The 23,158-nt window shown below is 31.0% G+C and overlaps 2 protein-coding genes across 2 annotated transcripts in view; one reads left to right on the top strand and one right to left on the bottom strand.

The window, feature by feature from the left end:
- The window catches only part of LOC145334174 (all trans-polyprenyl-diphosphate synthase PDSS1-like), a 320,870-nt gene extending 300,270 nt beyond the window's left edge, over nt 1-20,600 (bottom strand). The window contains exon 1 of the mRNA XM_080179538.1: nt 20,590-20,600. The gene's annotated coding sequence lies outside the window, so the exon portion shown is untranslated. The remainder of the gene's footprint in view (nt 1-20,589) is intronic.
- Sh (Potassium voltage-gated channel protein Shaker) overlaps nt 1-23,158 on the top strand; it is a 543,641-nt gene that overhangs the window by 10,927 nt on the left and 509,556 nt on the right. The window lies entirely within an intron of this gene.

Raw genomic sequence — 23,158 nt, 5'->3', positions numbered from 1 at the left:
ACCTGAAGAATTGTCTATATTTTCAATATTCTCTTCGTAATTTATTGTCTTTCAATTTTACCTATTTTAACCTAAAATGATAATATTACTTTTTTCATATCAATTTAAAATTTGAGAAGCCAATCTTTTGAGAATTTATTTTTTATTTAAAGTCATTATAAATATCTTAGATTTAGAAATAAAATTGGCTAAACTAGTTAAGCTACAGACAAAAATTAAACATTAAATTATATTATAGGATTTAGAAAGAGATTGTAAAATATCACAAAATTTATAAAACGTTCGTAATATATAACCTTTAGCAGAAAATGTACTCTATGTTTTTTTGTCTTATCTTTGTCTGTTAGCTATTTTGAATACAAAACAATGGGCCTAACCCAGCAAGGCTAATTTAACCTAACGTAACGTAATAAACAAACAAAAAATACCCCCCGCCCCATCCCAATTTTTTTTTATATAACGACAAGGTTAGGAGTTATTGGTGCTCAATTTTGAAAATGCCGGTTTTTTTTTCTTTTGTTGTCCCAACCCTCCATCCCTGTTTATGGGTATAGTACTTTCTCATTCATTGGAGACATCGTTTATCCTATCTTTTCATAAAATTGACACAAACTTATTCAAAATATTTCTTCAATACTTGACCAGTATTAAAAGATGCTATTTATAATGCAAATAGAAAATATGAGTATTGGCCTAACATTGGTCATTCGTATTGTATGATATCTTTTTTTATAGGCACCATAAAGAGATTCGTTTTAAAACAATAGCTTTTCTACATTGTGCTGTAATTTTCTTTACAAACAGCTTGGGGGGGGGGGGGGGAGGGGGGTGGTGAATTGTAATAATGAACAACTTTGCTTTTGAGTCTGTCTTTGTAGCTTTTATAGTTTTTGAGTTAAGTTAGGGGACTGGGGGGGGAGATTAGATCCCCCCACTGTCTGTAAAGTGATTACTTGGAGCACCACCCCCCCCCCCCCCAATAAATAGGGTTAATTTTACTATCGGCGCTTTACGTTACACACCATCTGGATGTAAAAACAACTAGGGATAGGGCAATGAATTTATTTACATCCCTAATGATAATCAACAAAAATTACCCCTTAAGTATGAAATTATTATTGGTTGATAAGTGTGGACACTTCTACTTTAGAACTGACCAATCAAATTTCAAAAAAGTATCCACAATCAAGGAATGTAATAACGTGGTTATAAAAGTTTTGTACTTTTATTTATTTTAATCCCAATGTCATCTCCCTCCCTAACACAAGCATTGAAAAAAACGGCATAAATTATTTAGAAATACAAATAAGTTGTTTTATAGGAAATCCTAAATATGAAATGTTACTTGAAAAGTTTTGGGACAATTTTTCATTTATAATCACAAAAAGTTTAAATCTTCTCTTTCTTGCCCAACAAAGTTTCAACAATTATTTGCCTCTTTTCATAAGAGAAGCTTTTCTATAATTAGGGTAAGTCCGTCAGTACGTGTCTGTAACTGTTAGCTCTTTTCGTTTATTTCTAATTTAGTAGATGTGCTGTTAATTAGTTTTCAACTTTAAATGATTATTCCCTGAACAATTTGGTACTATTTATGAAGCGTTGTAACTCTATAATCGAAAGTCCGAACGTCGATTTAAAACATGTTGATTTTTAACTTTTTTAACAACAAATTTTTATCAGATAAAATTATCTGATTGATCTGATTTGTTGAATACTGATTCCTAGGACAACAAAGTACAATGTTATAAGCGAAGCATCTCTATAATCAAGTCCTAAAAATGTAAGTATGTCCATGAACATTATCCTGTATATAACAGTTTTTCAACAAATTTACTTATAAATTTGCTTCGACTTTCATACATTTATATTCTGATTATTCAGTTCTGACACTATACAAGTGTCAATGTCCGTTTGTCCTACCGTTTCAGAGCTTCGCTTTTATGGATGTTGCCATCCTTGTTGTAATAATGATTCCTAGAACACAACAATATAATAAGCAAATAAACAATACTGCAAATAAAGTAAGTTCATTTTATTTACGCAATTTGGCACAAATTTAATGTTCTGCTTATTAATCAAGTGCTGACACTCTGCAAGACTTATTGTTCGTTTGTCCTTCCTTCGGATTTTAGATCTTCGCTTTTATGGATATTGTCATTATTGTAAGTTGTGAAGTTACTCTACAAGCTTTAATTTTAAAGGTTAATGTGTTTATTGGACTTCTTCCAAACACAAGGGAAGTCAAACTACGTGAAATTTTATTCTTACGAAAAAAATTCCTTTTTTGGAAATTCTCATTTAATTTTTCATTTATTATCAGCGGAAACCTGTCTATAATACGATGCTATATATAACTATTTTGTTTAAATAAAGTTAAGCAGAACTTTATTTATATTAATAATTATAATAATAATAACTATTATATAAGCTTAAAAGTACAGATCATCTAACAAGGCTAAGTAGATGAGTACTGTATATATTAATTATCTTTGGTTTTAGCTATACCCACCCATCATTATATCTTTATATACAGTTAGGTTATTTATTCCAGGTTTGGCTTTTACAGATGACGTAAAAATATGATTGGCTCGAGATTTCTAAAATGAGATGTCTAACATCTGACCCATTTTGGCTCTAATTTCAAGAAATTTTGAAATATTAATCTATAGAATCTAGAATCAGTTACCCATCTAGCTGAATAGGGTAAAAAACTAATATGAATATTATCAATTTTTTATGATAGCTTTCTATCTCATTGTATTATTTACAGCTCTCTACAGTTATTAAAATAAAAAAAGATACGATTGAAAACAGTATTAATTTCATGATTTTTATTTCATTATTCATGTAGTCTTTAATAAATAGGTTGCTATACATAATTTTTCAGAATGTCTAAGAACTGTTACTTTAACCCTTAACAGTCGAGCCCCTTGCCGCACCTTAATCGGTCAGGGGGGGGGGGAGCGTTCAACGCCTTCCCCCCCTATTAACTCAGTTCCTATTAGAGCTAGAGGGCTAAATTTTTTTTGTGCAAGTCCCCGACCATTAAGGGTTAATAATTGTATGTAGACTTCTAGATATTCCTATATAGCCTAGTAATAGATTATTTCAATTTATAGTATATTCATCATTTTCCTATACTATAAAACTTTTTCATTTTTAATTTAAAAAGAGAAAAGAAATAAATTGTTTATACCAGAAGAAATCATAATCGAGAACATTTCTACTTTGTTTTTTTTTTTCAAAGAACTAAACAGAGTTGTTTATAATAATACATAAGAAAAAACATTAAATTTACAAAATAAAACAATAATCATGTTGTTTGCCATATAAATTCTCAATATCAGAATAGTTACCATAAAATATGTAATTTAGGTTAAAGTTTGTATGACACAGTGACACTTGACATATTTGCAATTAAACTTTACTTGAGATGGGTTTCTTAGTTGGCATAAGATTGAAATCACATTCATATCTTTATTTAATTTGTTCTGTTATAAGTATTCCTCTTATGATTTTAAAACCACCTTACAACTATGGTAAAGAACCTTTGGAACAAAGCAGACAAATATTTTTTTATTGAGGATACATTATTTTGCAAGAGAAAATTCCAAATTCGATATTGTTGGATTCTTTTATATTATAGAATAAAATCTTATATAATATTAAAACCAGTTTTGCTAACCTGAGCCTTCAGCATCTCAGGGCTAACAAGACTGTTTTTTACCCTATAATAGCACATTTTTATATCTGTAGAAAGCTATTCATAATAAATAACAAAACTCCCTTAATTTTTCCGATCAAGTATTTTTTAGCTGGGCGGATCATTCTATAACTTGCAGAAAGTTTAGTATTTGTTCAGGAAAGATTTCAAGCTTCTTGTCTACTTAAAGAAAAAGCCAGAACCCTACACAAATACTTGTAACTTTATTGGGTCCTAGGACAAACGCAGAAGTTCCAAATGTCAGAGTTGACAAATGCAGGAGAGAACACTTAACCTAACCTAACCTATTTTAGACAAACTTTTAGGTTTTTAAATGCCTAACCCTTGCGGGGGGCTTATTTGTACATTCATATCTTAACCTAACCTAATCTGTATAGAAATACTTAATTTATTTAATATTTTAACACTCCTGCGTTTGTCCACTCTGATGTTGAGACTCCTGCGTTTGTCCTGGAACCCTTTATGGGGGTGGGGAGGTGGGAACATATTCCAATTCCTACTGGTTTTAAAAGTCAAATAATCATGGCTTTCCATCCGAAAAATTGTAAACACTTATTTTTTTTTATTTAGGTCCAACCTGTATTGAACAACCTTGACTATAATGTTGAAAATCATTAATCAGGCCAACAGAATCCTTTTGTAAATACCTTCACCTTTTTGCCCTTATTTTCTGCTTAAACACATTTTAGTATTTTTTCGTTATTTTTACTAGCAAATGTACTCTAAAATTATCATTGACTATTAAATTACCAATATACCTCTAAAGTTTAGGGCATATTTGAAACATACACAAAAAGAAAATCAATTTAAACTAAAGAAAGTCTTTGGTCGTATATGAATATAGAATATTTTGTATCAAAGAGATCTAAATAGATAAGACAATGGCCTAAAAATAAATGTACATCCCCAATTATGATACAAAAAGATATCCCATCTATAGATTATTATTAGTGGTTGAGACATTCTCATCATTTTCTATAAAACATCAATTATGGTCAGACTGCTTTTGAGCAGGTTTTGGGCTATTTTTATAGATTTCAAATTTTTCTCAATGCTAAGCAATTTTCAACGCACTTAAAAATCATCAAGAAAGTTTGGCAGTAACAAAGAGTTATTAGATAACAAGGATAACAGCATCCATAAAAGCGAAGCTCTAAAATGAAAGGATAAACAAACATTAGCACTTGTAGAGTGTCAGAAATAAATAAACGTAATATTAATGCTTAAGACAAAACAAAATAAGTAAATTTGTTACAAAATTATTGATATACATGATACTGTTTAAGGACATACTTACATATTTAGGACTTGATTATAGATATGCGTCGTTTATAATATTGTCCTTGTTGTAATAGGAGTTAGTTTTAAAAAAATCAGTTAACCTACAAAAGTTTGATGTAAAAAATGAAAAATCAGCATGTTTTAAATGAACGTACGGACTTTCTGGTAACGATTATAGAGTTGCTACGCTATAAGTGCTACCTAATCATCATGCAAAGTAGGAAATCGATAGTACAATTGTAACCTGTTTAAATTAACAAAAAGAGCTAACCGTTACGGACGGACGTACGGACCGACCCTAATTATATGATAGCGTCGCTTTTAAAAATGTTAATTGATATTATTAGACTATAACTTCTTGTATCTAGTTTTAGTAGCATAGCTACTCTATACTTTGAAACATTCGGGCGTTCTCCTCTTAGAAATATTTTATTCAATTTTAAAAATTTAAGTACCCCCCCCCCCCCTCTCCGACAGAACAACTATTTTAGGTTAGGTTAGGTCTTAGGCTAGGGAGCCGACTGCTGCGGCTAGGCAGGCAAGGGGGCCGAGCCATGTATACAAATTTTCAAAATTGAAAAAATATTTCTAAGAGGATATTACCCATTCGTCTGTCCGTTTGAAATGTTTTGCGGAAAACATGATTTTCTCGGCTTTTATCAAAGCTATTAACATCAAATTTACCGTTGTTCTTGGGTATTTTGGCTTTTGGCTTTTTACATATTTTTTTGGTTGATAAATAGTAATAAAATTAGACAGGTTTTCTGAGTATCCAGTATACTTTTAATATATCCTTGTCCGTATTATTATCCGTCATTTTTTTTGTACTTCATTAACCCTTAACGGTCGGGGGGGGGGGGGCGTTGAACGCCCCCCCATCCGGTTTTTTCTATCTCATTTTCTGTGTGTGAAAGATAAAGAGCCCAAACTGCTTGACTTTTTAAGTATGGGTATGACACATAACTGAGAGTTAGAATTTTTTAAATATCTCCATCCTGGCGGGCACAGGATGCCAGCAAACCTGGCAGGGTCATCCAGGTAAAGAACAAAAATTTGTTTTTGACTTAAACAAAGCATTTTATCTTACCAAAATACAAAAATATCCTCTAGTAGTACATCCTCATATTAAATACAGGTGTTCAAGTCCATTTCAGGTTCCAGGTATGATCCTGCAGGTCCTGATCCTCCAGGTCTCCAGAAATCTTTAAAATGCTCCTGTGGCCGCAAATTTTGACTTAGAGACTTCAAATTTGAAACTTAAGCTTTTCTTACATGTCTACATAATGTATTAAAATTTCATAAAGATCCGCCGCCGTTTTCCCGCCAACCGCCGACTGCGGCGGCTGGCAGCTGCCAAGTACAGCTGCGGCCGCTGAAACTTATGTTTTGATATTTCAATTATAAAATTTAAATAAAAATAAACATTTTCTGCAAAAAAAATTTCTTCTAGCTTTAAAAATAAAAAAATTACAGCTGTTTGACATTTTTAAGTAAAAAAGGACCTAAAAACAAAGGTTGTTAAATAAAAGGGTGAAGGAAGCGGAAATTGACCTTGACTTACTTAAGGTCGGAAATTCACCATAACACAGGGGACTTGCACAAACAATTTTAGCCCTCTAGCTCTAATAGGAACTGATTAAGGTGCGGCAAGGGCCCGACTGTTAAGGGTTAATTATGGATGTTGTCATTTTTCAAAATAACTTCCCTGTTTACAATTAATTTCTAAAGAAAACGACTTCAATGCATAAATCAAATGTCGTCCTATTTTGGAAAGAATTTAAAGAAAATATTTTGTTATTCTTTCACATAATTAATTCTGTGGTTTATATTAGTTGATAATCAAATGTTATTTAACCTAGAGTTATCCATGGGCTACTAATCTCTAGGGGGGTCGGGGAGATTGTATTCTCATACAAATAGATTTACACTTTCCTATAAGAAGCTACACTGTAAAGAAGAAACATATCAGTTAACCGTTCCTAACTGTTTAAGAAGTCAGTACCAATTAAACATAAAAGTTAACATAGTGTTTGTGCCAAAGGATCTCGTTAACCTATACGGTTCACCTTTTCTGGGAAGACTTCTATTGGTCCAGGGAATGTTTATAACTAATTGAGAGGGAATCTCCACTCTCCGAAGATAATTAATTCGCCCTTGGAAAATAGTGTCTAAATATGATGTTAAAGCTATCTTTTTAAAATGTAACTATCCTCTTTTATTTACAGGGTGTTTTTAATAGGACAAAAATATTACTTAATTTAACCCACTTGCCATTCTAACGGTATGCTTAACATTTTTCTTTCTACTATTAGCACAAGCCGCGCAATTCGAATTTTAAAAAAATACGCATTTTCGCACACTCTTAAAATTTGTCATGTTCCAAAAATCTTCCAAAAATAGGTACTTTGGAAATACCGGTTGTTAAGGCATAATTTGTTAAAAATCGCTAATATGTTTTTCTTATACAAAACTCCCCAACCCGATGAAGAAATTAAGAAATAGATTTTTAACTTCTGTCAATAGCAAATGGGTTCAATTAAGTAATATTTTTGTCCTAAAAAAAACACCCTGTAAAGTAGTAAGGATTTATGTGATTTAAGCCTGAAATGCTTTAAAACATGCTGATTAATATTATTATCCTATTCATCTGATTTGTGAAATGTTGATTTCTATTACAACAAGGTATAATGTTATAAGGGAAGCATCTCTATAATTAAGTCCTAAAATGTAAGTATGCTCTTAAACAGCATTCTGTATTTAAGCAGTTTTATAAGAAAATTAATAACAATCTTATATATTCATATTTATATTCTGCTTATTCAGTTCTGACACTCTACACGTGTTAATGTTCGTTTGACCTACCGTTTCAGTGCTTCGCTTTTATGGTTGTTGTCATCCTTGGTTTATTGCAAAAAGGCACCAGTTTTCACGAAAACTAATTTGTAAAATGTTATTTTCATGTTATATGTTTATGTTATATAAAGAGCTATGTCTTATCTGGTTTATTCATGTTAATTAGATTAGTCTTATTTCTATATACAATACACATATGCTATAATAATTTTGGTTTGTTTATGAATACGTAAATACCTATAACTTCCTTGTTTATTAACCTAATATAAAGAATAATTTAAATAATGGAGAGCTTTGAAATAAAAATAGCTCAAGAAGATTCTAATACTAACACATTGATTTCTTTTATTTTAATTATTTTAGTTTTCTTTGTCAAACTCTGTGTATTTATTATATCAAAATAATCTAAAAGTATTTCCTTATATATAAAGATTATTATTTTTTTCTTAAATTTAAGATCTCAATAACTACTGAGCCAATTGAGTTATCTTTTTTAGATAAGCTTAACATATCTCTTTTCATGATTTAAGACCATTCTATTCTTATATTTGAGTCTTGGGATGATTTTAAGCTATTTTTAAATCCCCTTCCTACCTTCTTGAATACAGAGCCCATAGAGAAATTAAGTTTAGCCGCTAGTATGACGTTTCTTATGCAGCTTATACCAACAACGAAATTAATTCGAAAACAATCACGAAACCTATATAATAGCTGTCGTTGGGGGCCAACACGTATTAAAATTGACGACCTTTCATCTGCCTCCCCCCCACATGATATTTTAGATTTATTTTGCTTGTTGGTTATACCTTATACCTGGTTTTTATATCATTGTTGCAACAAGGCAAAATTTTTTTTTCAACTTAACATGTTTTTAGTGCGTTAAAGCTTCGCTGGTTTAGTAATTAATGTACCCATTTTTTTTAGTAGCGAAGCTACTCTATAATTTGAAATGTCCGTCTGTAACGTTTTGGGGGAAACGTGATTTTCTCGGCTTATTTTCAAAATAGATGTATGAAATTTTCAGGGATTATATGAGTTCATATTTTCACTAAGTTTTATAAAGATATGTCAATTGATTGGAGTGTAAGATCAATAAAATTCCTAGACTTTAACATTTTTATGATTTTCTCAATTTCTATTCAAGATAGAAGTCTAAAATTTTTAGTGATTAAATAAGTTCAAATTCTGCATACTTCTATACAGTTTCATTTAAATTTGCTTATTGGTTGGAGTGCTAGATCGATTCCTATTTTTTTTTAAGTGTTCAAGGTTTATTTTAATTCCTAGTCCAGATAGACGGCTGAAATTTTTAGTGATTGAATAAGTTCATATTTCACATATTACCACAAAGTTTCATTAAGATTTACATTTTGGGTGCGGTGCCAGATCGATTCCAAGATTTCCACATTATAAAAGGTTTCGCTGTTTATTTTATTTTTTATTTGTATTACACTGCTCTGGAGTTTATTCCGGATGTCCATCCCATCCATCACTTCTAATTAATAACATTTGTTTTTTTCTTTGTTTATTATAATTTTGACCTACATGAATAACAATACTCCCCAATCAACCAAAAGTATTCTATTGTTATGGATTTTGTATATATGTGGATATTATGACAAGGAAAAAATTGTTGTCAATTTAGGGTGATTACATGGACATAACATATTGGTCAGTTTGTTCATTCAGTAGGTTTGGAGGGAATGGGGTAAAAGGGGTGGTTGGGGGGTTAACCAGCGACAAGTTTCACTATACTAGAGTACATGATAATCTGGTGTAAGATCCAAGTAATAATACATCCTGTCCTATTGTACATCTTGTGTTATATAAGTATATCCAGTAAGATCTCGATAAATTCCAAGAGCTATTAGTCTTAGGGAAGGAGGGACATTGGGCTGTTTATTAAAATAGTCCCCAAAGTTTTTTTGTTCGTTTGCTTAACAACTTTAGAGACTTTTATTGAATTTTAATAATATCACGTAGGTATGGGGCTCCTCAGTTAGATGAGTCCCGCAGGGATAATATCTCGTAGAGTAAGAGCCACCTCTAGGTTCACATGAAAGAACCATTTAAGCGATTTAAAAATAGATACTAAAAATAATCTCTTTTTTTGTGATAGTTATAAAATTCATTTTTCAATGCCTATATTTGAAGTGTCGAAGCTTCACTTTAAGTCCTAGATAAAGCAACAAGAAAGGACGTAACTCATTCAAAATTTTAAGCAGGACGTAAATAAATTTTTTTGTAGTGGTGGAGTTAAACACATTTAGTGTATACTCATTTGTTAAAAATAAGAGCTTTGAATGGAGCGACGCCATATAAATTTACCTGACTTGCAATAAAGAGCTGCTTTAATTTCAATATTTTACAAGCATCTTGTATTTAAGCGATTTTGTATAGAATATTTGTTTTATTTTCTACTGACGCTCTATATTTTTTAATATTTTCTGACCTTCTTATTTTTTTTAGGCTTCGCTTTTGTAAAATTGATCTTCCTTGTTTTTATTTGTTTAGTGCATTTTTTGTTGAAAATTTTTCAATGATGTCAAAACAGGTTATTGGAAAAAATGCAACTTCAATATCGCTTCATTCTGTGTTTTTTTTGTGGATTTTCTTTTCATTCCTTGCGGAAAGTACAAAATTTTAATATGCAATTCTTAGATTATTTTTGATTGTTATTGTTTAAATTTTGATAACAAAAAAGACTAAAAAATGATGATTAGTTATAAGATGTTGACATTTCCGAAGAAAACGAAGGCCCGGGTTAACAAAACTGGTATTATTTTCATATTTTTAATTTTTTTTACTCGTAGAAAATATTCTATAATATTGTAAAAAGTTTAAAATCGCTGGCTTTTATTTCAAATTGACTTGCAGAGTTTATTGGTAAATCGTAAATGTTTAAGGAATAATCATGCAAAGTTTCCAAATCTATAGAACATAAATAACATGTCTAAATTAACGAAAAGAGCTAACAGTTACGGAATGTCGGTCGAACGGACGGACATACATACAGTAATTATAAAAAGCCTGGCTTAAAAAAATATTTTTTATCTAAAAAGTTTTCTAGGACATAAAAAGGAGAAAAGGTTTGAACCACTATTTGTTTTTGGGTTTTCTCTCTCATGGAAATGTAAAAGGTCTGGAAGCGTATCATTAGTGGATTAGGTATAATTATTCAATAAAAAAACTGTTCACATTGGATATTTCATAAAGAGGTGTTAACATTGTCCATCTTACTTATCTATTACTTATCGAAGCTACTTTATCATAATCTTAAGATAGTCAATTTTATTAAATAATCTTATTTTAATAATCGTGGAAAATTATCTGTAATTGATGCTATACATAATTTTTTCAGAGAACTGGTTCCAATACAGAGAACAATAATCTGTTTCGAAGCCATACTAGAAATAAACTTATTCTCTGCTAAAACTAATCTCTGTTTCTGTTAATACAAAAATTACACGAAGAAGGCCTGAGATCTCTAATTATACAAATGGAACGTCCATACAAAATATACAATTAAAATACACTGAAAAAATATAAATTTTAGATACTCCAAGCATTTAATGGCTCGTAATTCAAATAGAGTGGGAAAATACTTCCTAAAACAGCTCCAAGACTTAAGTCTACATATGAAATTACCCTTACAGATCGGGGGAGGGGGGGTCATATTGACCCCCCCTCTAGTTTTTTCAATGTCATTTTTTTTGTAGGTAGAATAGAGAGTTGTGACTTCATGACTTTTTAAGTTTAGTAATTATACGTCGGCAAGAGTTGATCTTATAAGGATATCTGGTCTGTGTCGGTCGTGGCGTCCGGTCAACGTCGGTAAGGTGGCACCAAATTTAGAAAAAATTCTAAATAAAATTTTAATTTCTACATTATGACTTTTGTGTATAAGGTAGAAACCAATTTTTTTTTTGGTGAATACTTAGATATCAATGACCTTCTGAGAAAAGTGGTGTTATGACCGTTTGACCGCTCCCTGAGCGACTTTATGACCGATTTTTGTCCGGCTTTTACTACAGACATATATCATGAATGTCGTGGCTTCTATTACAGCTGGAAACCTATAATTTTTTTGGTAAATCCTTGAGCAACAATAAACAGATAAAAATATTAATCGGCGCCGCCAACCGCTGTTTTACCGCCGTAACCGCCAAAATGGCGGCTTCCGTTATTTGCCGTTTTTCGGCGATGATCAGAAAAAGTAATTTTTTGTTATGAAAAATAAAAGTTCGTCCTAAAATTTGGTCATCCTAGCTGCAAAATTGGCCGCTCTACAGCTGTTTTAATATATAGCGGCTGGCCCCTAAAAAGCGGGTAAGGAGCGGTCTGGCCGCTATGACTAGTAAAATTAATTTTCTCTAAAACCACATGAACCACCAGAAAAAAATTTTTATGTCTCTAACTGTAACAGGAGCCGAGATAGAGGGGGGGGGGTCAATATGCCCCCCCCTCCCGATCTATTAAGGTAAAAAACATAAATTACTTACTACTTTATAAAATAAACTATTGGTTTCTCCTACAGCTTCTAGATGGTCTTTAATCAAAGATTGAAAAAAAGCCCAAAACCATCCCAATTTTTAATTTGATAAGCAAAAAGGGTAAAGCTAAAACAATCTTTCAAGAAAAGCTTTCATGAAAAGAAGAAGTAGATATTAAAATCTTAAGCTTCAGACAAAAAAATTACTATTTTATATTATAGCATTAGCCTTACTTTTTGTATTTTCACAGCTATCATATCAATATGGCTTGAATGTTGCCAACCATTTATTCTAATGCAACGTTATTGCTACGCTACTTATGACTAAAAAGTCATAAATTCAATTGTTTATCGTTCTGCAGAAACTAGACAATCTAGATATAAAGTTGACATAGCTCAATTATAAAATTTGTTACAATATAGAAATACCTCTAAATGGCAGATGCTAGAAGAACCAATTATCTTGATTAATTTAACCCTATGGTAGCCCTTTACACCATTTATATCAGGATATAAAGTTATAGAGAATAATATTGAATAATTATCTTAATTATTTAACCCCATACTATTTCAGAAATGTCTAGTAATCTATAATACAAAGTAGAATGATGTCTGTATGTCCGTCTATCTGTCCGTCTGTCCGTCCCTTAAGATCTCGATAATCATTTAACCGATCGGATTTTTTTTCTTTTGATCACCTCTTGGGGCAAAGCCCTTAGAGGCTAGGGGGAAAGCCGCTTGTAATAAGAACTATTTTTATCTTTTTAAAACTAAAATAGTCTGCATCCTCCTCTTTGTGGATATGCCTCTAGAAGATAGGTGTGAAGCAAAAAAAATGTTCTGTCACTCAGAGCTGGATCTTTAAATCATTTAGTTTTGTCTTCTTCCACTGCCGATGCCACTGCCATTGCTGCCAATAAAACCTGGATTTTAAAACAAAAAGGCAGTGGTCAGCGAAAAACAATTTTGAAATACCCTCAAAATCACCACTGCCATTTTGATTTAAATGCAACAATTGTTCTAAATGTCATATATCCCTTTTACACCGTGTAATTGTTGACTAATTGTATAATTATATGTGTTCCCACCCATAATTCTATGTATAGAGAAGTATTTTTAGAATTTTATGCATTTTTTACATTCTTATTACAAATATTGATATTATAGTCATTTACCGCATCGTATAATAGACAGCTTAACGCGGATTTGGAATTAAAAATATAGGATTAAACCTGTTTTGTAAGCACCAAGAGACCTAAGGCCCATGCTAACAACACTGGTATTAATATTACAGTTTTGTTACCCGAAGGCCGCAGTCCCGATCTAACAAAACGGTTATTAATTTTATGATCTTTATTATAACGTTCGTGGAAAATTGTCTGTAATAAGATGTTTTTTTTTCAGTAGTGCTGAGAACCGGTTCTAATCCAGCGGATATTAATTATGTTCCTTATTATTAAAGCAAAAGCATGTTTGAATTTTTTAAATAATATGTTAGAAGCAAATTGGTTGAAATTATTTTCATTGAATTTTATAAATAACACTGTTTGTTTAAAATTTAGTCAGACAGACAAACGAACAAATGTAATATGATGATATTAGTAGTCTCTAGGGTACAAAACCGTTTGAAATTTTTAAGAAAATACAAAGACGCCAGTTGTTTCTTTAAAAAAATCATACCTATTTATAAAGTTTAAAAGTTAACATGTCTAAATTAACGATAAGAGCCCCACAGAAGATATTTTGTAAATGCAGAAACAGGTATTCTTCTCCTCGTATTATAGACAACTTTCCGCGGATATTAAAATTAATAGATATTTGATCAGATAGGTTTTGTTAGCCCCGAGGGTCCACAGTCCCGTGCTAACAAAACAGTCACTAATTATGATTTTTATTATAATATTCGTGGAAAATTGTCTGTAATATAAAGGTATACATAATTTTTCAGTATACCAGAGATCTGATTCTAATCCAGCGGATAATAATCGGTTTCGAAACTATACTGAAAAAGTATTTATTTTCGTGTGAAAGTTGACATAAAATTGCACACTATAACTGTAAGTTAACAGCATGGTTCAATTAACATAGAATAAAAACATAGAAATTCTATTGTCTTAAACAGTTGAGGTAGTATGTCTGCCTATCTGGCTGTACCATCCATAAAGTAAGGGAGTAAGGGAGGGGACAATAATTAATTAGTTCAATTTAAGAGTTTTCGCTGAAAGGACATAAAATCCAGATTTATCCAGAAAATTTGAAGAAAATTGTAAAGGGTGTGTTAAGCAAATCTAGAAAACTATAAAATAAAAAAAAAGTTCTAAGAAACGAAGCATTCTTTTGAAAATTAGATTACAAGTACATCATACTGACGTAACCATTCTGTAATTTATTACTAGAAAAAAATTGTTTTAGAACTTGTTCACCCCATAGCCTATATTTCAAAATGCCACTGAATTCAATAATTAAATATAAGGGTTCTTAGATTGTTTATTACACAAATATCAAAATACAGTTTTTATCTATGAAATGATTTTTTTACGAGTAAAAAAATTGTTAAAACCAGCCATCTCATGACAAACATTTCTGTCTGCGATATTATAGACTAAATCATTAAAAGTTAGCGGAATGATGTGCTAGTACTCAAAATCAGTCAGAACCTGTTAAATTCTTGTACATGCGTTGCACATGGGTTAATTAAAGAGATGCTTTGCTTAAAATATTGTATCTTGTTGTGCCTTGAATGATTGTTCCAAAAATCAGATGAATGTGATAATTATTTCATACAAAATGTTGTCAAGAAAGTTAAAAATCAGCATGTTTGTAATTAAGGTACAGACTTTCTGGTAACAATTATAAAGCTGTTTAGCTCCCTAAAATGTACCGAACTGTTAAAGACACCATGGAAACTGTCCCAATTTTGTATAACTTTTGCGGAACATGTTCCAGTTACGTCATATTTTTCTTTCCCGAAAAAGGGAAGGGGGGAAGAAAATCTCTTCAAAAGAGATGGGGAAAACCCCCTTTTCTCCCATCTCTTTTTCTTCCCCCCTTCCCTTTGTTTTCTTTCCCCTTCCCTTTTTCGGGAAAGAAAAATATGACGTAACTGGAACATGTTCCGCAAAAGTTATACAAAATTGGGACAGTTTCCATGGTGTCACTGTTAAAGTTTGCAAACTTAGAATTCTGAGACATGTATAACTTAATGAAAAGAGTTACGGACGTAGGTACGTACGGACAAACGGACCATAATTATAGAAACCTTATCTTTCAACAATAACAGCAGCCAACTCCATATATTTCTACTTAGATGTTGCACTAGATTTTCATGTACTTGTCTTCTATTCTATTGTATGTTATTCCTTGAGAAAAAATGTAAATTTTGCACATTCGTGTGTAATGCAATTATGACAAAACACAGGATGGTTAAAATAAGTAACTTACACAATAGAGTATTAAGTTCTAGACTTCACTAATTTTCTAAAACATTTAAATATCATATTTTTTGCACATTTTTTTACTTTAACTTTAATTTCTTTAGATTGCCTTAATTTATTTGAACATTACAGTATGAGGTACGTCTGTTTAAAAGTCAAGGCATTCTCCTAATGTTCTTTTTTATATAATAATGCGTTACTTCTCCTAATGTGACAGTTCTTTCATCTTTTTTTTGATTCCAATGATATTATGATTTTTATATACTGTTAACCAATGAAGTATTGTAATGAGATACATTTTTTAACACTTTTAGAAAATTAGATTAATTAAACTTATTTGATTTGATCTTTTTAGGTAAGTTCCTCGAGTATCCTTCTGGTAAAGTGGCGTGCACTGTTTTTTAGAGGGGTATAAACCTTTAAGGTGCGAAAAAAGGTAAAGGTATTAAAACCAAATATTAGGGGGGATATATGGGATAAGTGTGGATATTTAACTACTCTAGGGAAATAGGCGTGGATACTCAACTGCTCTTGGGAAATAGGCGTGGATACTCAACTACTCTTGGGGAATTCGTGGATATTCAATTACTAATAGTAGTTTAACATCCACGTTGATACTCAACTATTACTGAGCCGTTAATACCTTAGATTGAAATAAACCAAATGTTAGAAGGTGTCTTTGATATAATGTTATAATTTTCAAGGTGGTTTTATTCTAAGATTCTGTGCTTTCTTAACATTTTTCACTCGAACCAAATTGACACATTTCTTAAACCTATTTCATTGACTGCAAGACTAGATTGTCTGTTTGTCCTGTGACAAATAATAAGCTGTAGTATGAACCAATTTGACCATCTTTTGTAGTAGTTAACCATCACCTCCTAAACCGCTAATTTACAAATTAACACTAAATTTTAAGTTACAAATTAACTGATTTTATCAGTCTATATGAAACACTCTATTGTCCTGATAAAGTAAGAGTGTAACATATTTCATACTCTATTACCTCATATATTTGCATATGGCTGCAGTAGATAGATAGCAAAAATATGGATAGATAGAGAAAAAGTTGGGTGGATGTATAGATATCAAGATACGTAGAAGTATAGAAAAGTATATAATTGAATAATACAATAATTAAAATATATTTAAATATGGAAATAATTTAATATAGGTTAGCAAAAACATGTGTTCCATTTTTTAATCTGTCCCGTTATAAGTACTAATAAAACTATTACTTAAGAGTTGGTATACCACCCTTAATAGATTCAGCCATACAAAATACCCGAAAAAATATAATTTTAAAAATGTATTATTTTTTATTTAAATAATAAATAAATGTCTTGTTAGATAATATACTTTATTATGTGGGAAACTAGAGGCCTCTAGGGAAACTTGAGGTGGTGGGGGGTTGAATTTGACCATAAATTTTTTTATTTTATTTTATTCCAAAAAGGAAAATCTTACCACCCTCCCCTTACATCTTTTTTTATTTTACGAGCAGTATCCCCCCCCCCCCAAAAAAAAAAATAAAAAGTTGTAAACCTTCCCAGGACCAAAGAAAAGCTACATTCGTTACAAACACAGAGAAATCCTGTTACTACATCACCATGTGAAGTGTAAAATTAAAATTGATAGATAATATTTAAATGTCAAAAAAATCCAATTTACATTCAAGTTAGTTACAGAAAAGCTTTGCTCGGTGAGGAGAAAAAGTTATTTTTACCTGTTCAAAATAGCATATTATGATATACACCACCCACAAATATACCATTCCCTTCTCTTTCCGCATTTTCAGGGTTATGTGGATAGTGAGAGGGGGGGGGGGATATACAGAGGGGGGATAAGTGCTCTCGAAGAAATAAGAAGTTCTACGGTGTTCGCATGTATCCACCAAATTTTACAATATAGCAAATTATTTCAAAGTTTTAGGGAATAAAGTAGTAAGATTGCTCTTCATGACTTAATGGATGTAAGCTTTGTTTTGGTCTTAGTCAGGCTTTAGTCTATATTGAAGGGATTCTACATGTCTGTTTGTATGCCATAACGTTTTGGGTGAAATGTAGATTAATGATTTATTTGTGCTTTGCTACGTGTGAATGTTTTCATAATTATTTTTTTTAAAGATACAAACTCTAAGTGATCTGGTCAAGAAAATATTAAAGTTTAAAAAGCTTTCCTGAAAAGTAGAACCCTTTTGACGAGCAATATTTGACATCTTTTACTTAAGGCAAAATATTCTTTATATTATATGCAGGGCTCACCAGCCGCGAGTAAGCCGCCTGTAAGCCTCAGGGAAATCAACCATTTTACAATTTTGAAAAATAGTTGGAAGTATAAACCTGGCCCAATCAAAGCTATCCCTCTTTTCAAAAGATTTCCGAAGCATTCAAACGGGTATATATTTGAGATTTAGTCGCGGCCGAGGAACCTTCAGCATTTGGATACCTTTATTATAGAGTAGCTATGTATTGCAATGTAAAATAAAAAAAGTATGAAATAATATGTGCAAACTGTAAAACAGGGTAGTCAAAATATCAATCCTAAAATTTAGCTGAAAAGCATGCCTACCCAAGTCCTACGAGAAGGTTTCTGTGCTAAGCAGAGAAAGAAAGAAATGATATTATGTTTAGTTGAGCGACAACCTCCGACGAGGAATGTATCTCCGACGGATTCTTAAATTGTCGGAGAGTTATTTAACATGTTACGGAGTGTTTTGTTACCTAGAGTTATTCTTAAATTTCGTTGTGATTTCAATAATCTTTTATTCCTATGTTGATTAGTAAAGGATTAGTGATTTTGAGTTTTAAATTTTTTTAATGATTCATATATAAATGTTTTATTATATTTATTTACTTAAACTGAAAGATATAAAGGTATACCTAACTCCGCTTATGGGTACTTAGTTAACCTATGTTATTATAATCAATTGAATTATTATCTTTTATGTGATTATTACTGGTAGACAATATTATTTTATATAACTTTTTTAACAAGAAAAATTATGATCATTGTTCAAAAGTTGCTCTTGTATTTGAAAGGTAGTAAAAGCACAAAAATGGCCAAAAAAACATCCAAAGACTTAAATATAGAAATTAGATAGTCATAAACCATCCCCTGGACATATGTGAAACTTCCATATAATGGAGAACTCAATTGGTTCAGTAGGTAGTTATTGAAATTTAAAGCAACAGTAAAAAAAACCTCATTACTCTACACTACTCTATATGTTGTTGGAGAGATTTTTTTTAAAGCGAAGCTTTTCTATAATTAGGGTTGGTCCGTCCGTCCGTACGTCTGAGACAGATAGCTTTTTTCGTTAATTAAGGCATGTTAAAATTATTCTTTCGATTTCTAACTTTGCATGATGATTCCTGTAGTAATTTGGTACGATTTGGAAAACATAGCAACTCTATAATTTATTACCAGAATGTCCGTACGTCCATTTTAAACAACTTGGTTTTTTTTATTGATTTTTTACTTTTTTTAACAAATTTTTATGATATCTAATTATTCGATTGTTCTGATTTTTGGTATAATGATTATTGGGACAACAAAGTACAATAATATAAGCAAATCAACTCTATAATCAAGTCCTAAAAAATTTAAGTATGTCCACGAACATTATCCTATATCAAGAAGTTTTTCAACAAATTTGCTTACAATTTTGCTTTGACTCTTATTCATTTATATTCTGATTATTCAGCTCTGACACAATACAAGTTTTAATGTCCTTTTGTCCTAACGTTTCAGAGCTTCGCTTTCATGGATGTTGTCATACTTGTTTTTAAATGTCTAAACATGTTAATAGTCATCGAACCTACAACAATCGAATAAAGCTTACAATGCCTGATAGACTAGATTACAGACTGACATATCTTCATATGAAAGAAGTCACTCTTTTAGTAGAGGGACTATATTTTAAAGAGCAACGTACAATTCTGAAATTACTTTAAAAATGTATCTACTTACTTTTTGAGGTAAAGAATGCATTTCAATGATAAAAATAGAGAAGTCAATCTATATTGTTTTCAAAAGTCGCGTAGTTTTTGAACAAAATATCAAAATCAAATGTTTTATGTATGTCTTCCTATTCTGAGATTTTATTTTAATTTACAATCTATGTCATTTAAATTTATATAAGAAATAATAATTAGTAATACAAATAACGTTATAATCATATTTCCACAAAGGGAGGGGCTGTTTTTTGCACTATTCCCCAAAGTTTTATAAAACTTATTTATTCGTTAGTCTAACAAATTTTGGAACTTTTTTGTATTTTGATTGGTTGGGTGTCCTAACGACTCAAATACTAATTGTTTTTTTAAGGGGTACTTTTGTGAAATTTATTAGCCATTATCTTTTCCCTTTTGATCCCTGCATATTTCCAACATGTAAAGTATCTTTGCTAGGAGAAAATTCCTTAAAAAGTTGTAACAAACTAATTAGTGTTGATGCTATTTTACAAACGAAAATAATATAGAAAGTTAATAAGATAATTGATTATGAATAAGGTTGATCATTTTCCAACATGGTTTTGAAACCGATTATTTTCCGCTGGATAAAAACTGGTTCTCAACCGTACTGAAAAATCATGTGTAGTTTTGTATTACAGACAATTTTCACGAATATTAAAAAAAAGGCCAAAAAAAACTATTTAAGTTAAATGAAATTTTAAGATCACTCTAAAGATACTTATAACAGTTATAAATCTATCTCAACTAAAAAAATAAATTAGTAACTACTGCTGCTTGATAACTTCATACATTGCAAAGGAAAAAAAATCTTCATTTTCAATCAAATCTCTTGTAGAAGTGAATCACAAGCATTATTAGCTTGGTTGTTTAAGATAATAGATTTTAGATAAAGATACATTTATCGATACTTTGGAAAAATGATTCCTTTTACAGGTATAATGTTATAAGCATCTTTATAATTAAATTATAAAAATGTAAGTATATCCTAAATCAATATCCTGTAATTATCCGTTTTGCAAAACAAATTACTTACAATTGTGTATACTCTCATACATATTTTCAGCATATTCAGTTCTGACACTCTACAAATGTTAATGTTCGTTTGTCCTACCGTTTCAGAACTTCACTTTTATGGATGTTGTCATCCTTGTTAATTTATCATGTATTGTTATCTGTACGCTTGTGTACAGAAAATATATAATTAGAAATGAACTAAACAATATCATCAAATATGTATATCCTATAATTAACCTTCTTTCTCTATAATTGGTATCATTTGTAAAACTGTAATATCTACTTGGCTAGAAATTCTTTTGTCATTTAAGTTTTGTTGTATAATATGTTCATTATAGGTGTACGTTTATTTTGATAATTCTTTTGTTTTATAGTACACTAGCGGCTACGCCCCCTGGAAGCCTCTAGGGGCACTTAAGGTTGGAGGGGGAAAATTCGACATTATCACATTTTAAATTTGAGTTTCAAAAGAGTAAAAAAAATATTTTTTTGTGGGGAGGGGGGTGAAGACAATCTCCCCAAAAATAGTTTAAAACCTTCCCAGGACCTTATACGAAGCTTCACTGTAAAGGAGAACAATATTGGTTCAGCAGTTGGCGAGATCCTTCGGGACAGACAAAAAACGATTACTACTTTATATAATAGGGTGGATTTGCTAGCTAGTTAGCAATATGGACTTACGGACTCTCTGTTTCCTGTAAGAGTGGCTAAATAAACTCTAATTTTTAACTGAAACTAAATGAAAACATGTGCTAAATGTACATAGGAACCTAAACCCTAATTTTAGAGTTATTTCATTAAAAAATATACAATCTAACTTTTTAAAACTTGTAGTTTTACGGAAATCCGAAAACTATTTTTTAAAACCAGTTTTGTTGACCCAAAGGGCCAACGGTCCAGACTAACAAGTGATTTTATGAATTTTATTTTAATATTCGTGGAAAATTGTATGTAATACGATACTATACTCAATTTGTAATCCAGCGGCTATTAATCATCGAAGCCATACTGGAATAGTTATTTCTTTCATCGTATTATAAACCGCTTTCCGCGGATATAGAATGATTTTATGATGTATTTTTGATCAGTTTGACCCGAGCATAACATTTGATATACAACTGCCATTACTTCTATATACCGCAAATGTAATTTAGTACCTAGGACAGGGAATTATGTACTAATGATTTATATTTATAGCAGGGATATTTAGGGATAAGACAATGAACGACAAATTAATGTACTCCCTCACAATTTAGATAAACAATCCCCCCCCCCCCCCTTCTGTTGGGTTAAATATTAAATAAAAAAGTTCAGACACTGCTTAATTTAGTAACACATACTCAAAATTTAATATCCAATGTTTTACAGCCAACAAATGAGAGAACGCGTTTGGAAAACATACTCAGTTGTTCACTTTCTTCCTAGTAAAAAGGGTTTTTATTACCCACTATTAAATGGTCATGTTAGCCATTGTATTTGATTTTCTTGTTTTCGTTGGCAAATAAACTTATTAAAAAAAGAACTAAGCGGTCCAAATCACCAACTACTATCTCATTTTAATAATCTATTGTTACCGATGCTCCTCTACAACTAGTGCATGTAAGTACGTGAATACAGGGAGGGATAATACACTGTACTGGCAATCATTTATAGTCATTTTCTCTCATACGTCCGTAACAGTTAGCACTTTTCGTCCATTTCAGTTTTGCAACAAATTTACTTACATTCTTGCTTATATTCTGCTTGTTCATTTCTGACACTCGACCAGAGTCAATGCTCGTTTGTCCTACTGGTTCAGAGCTGCTGTTATTATCCTTGTTATATCTATATCTTAGACGGGAGAGAAAACGACGTTTAAAATCTTTAATCAGCTTAATCTGTTCCTAATGTTACAATCCGCCTTTTGAGTTAAAAATATCAGCATTAAAACGCGTTTTAAATAGTGTCTCATGCGTGTCTGTCGATCCCTAAAACTCTTGGACCATAAAATACTCAATTGTACTGTTTGTTTTGAAGATACTTGTTCCCAGTTTGAATAGTCCATTAATATTTTATGACTGTTTCTGCAGTAAAGACGTAGATAAATAGTACGAGTACTAGTTTCTTTTTAGAGTACAATTTTTTCTTATATTTTAAATTTATTTAGAAAAAAGTATGACAACATCCATAAAATTGAATATCTGAACTGATAGGCTAAACGAACATTAACACTTGTAGAGAGTCAGAACTAAGTATAACTATACAAGTTTAAACAAAAATTTAAGTACATTTGTTGCAAAACTGCACAAATACAGGATACTGTTTAAGGACATTTATAGAACTTGAGTATAGAGAAGCTTTGCTTATAACATTGTATTTTGTTGTCCTAAGAATCAGTTTTTTA

Source organism: Acartia tonsa, chromosome 12 (genome assembly GCF_053477335.1).
Source record: "Acartia tonsa isolate MP-2025a chromosome 12, ASM5347733v1, whole genome shotgun sequence".
Classification (NCBI taxonomy): domain Eukaryota; kingdom Metazoa; phylum Arthropoda; class Copepoda; order Calanoida; family Acartiidae; genus Acartia; species Acartia tonsa.
This window is presented reverse-complemented; position numbering and strand designations above follow the sequence as displayed.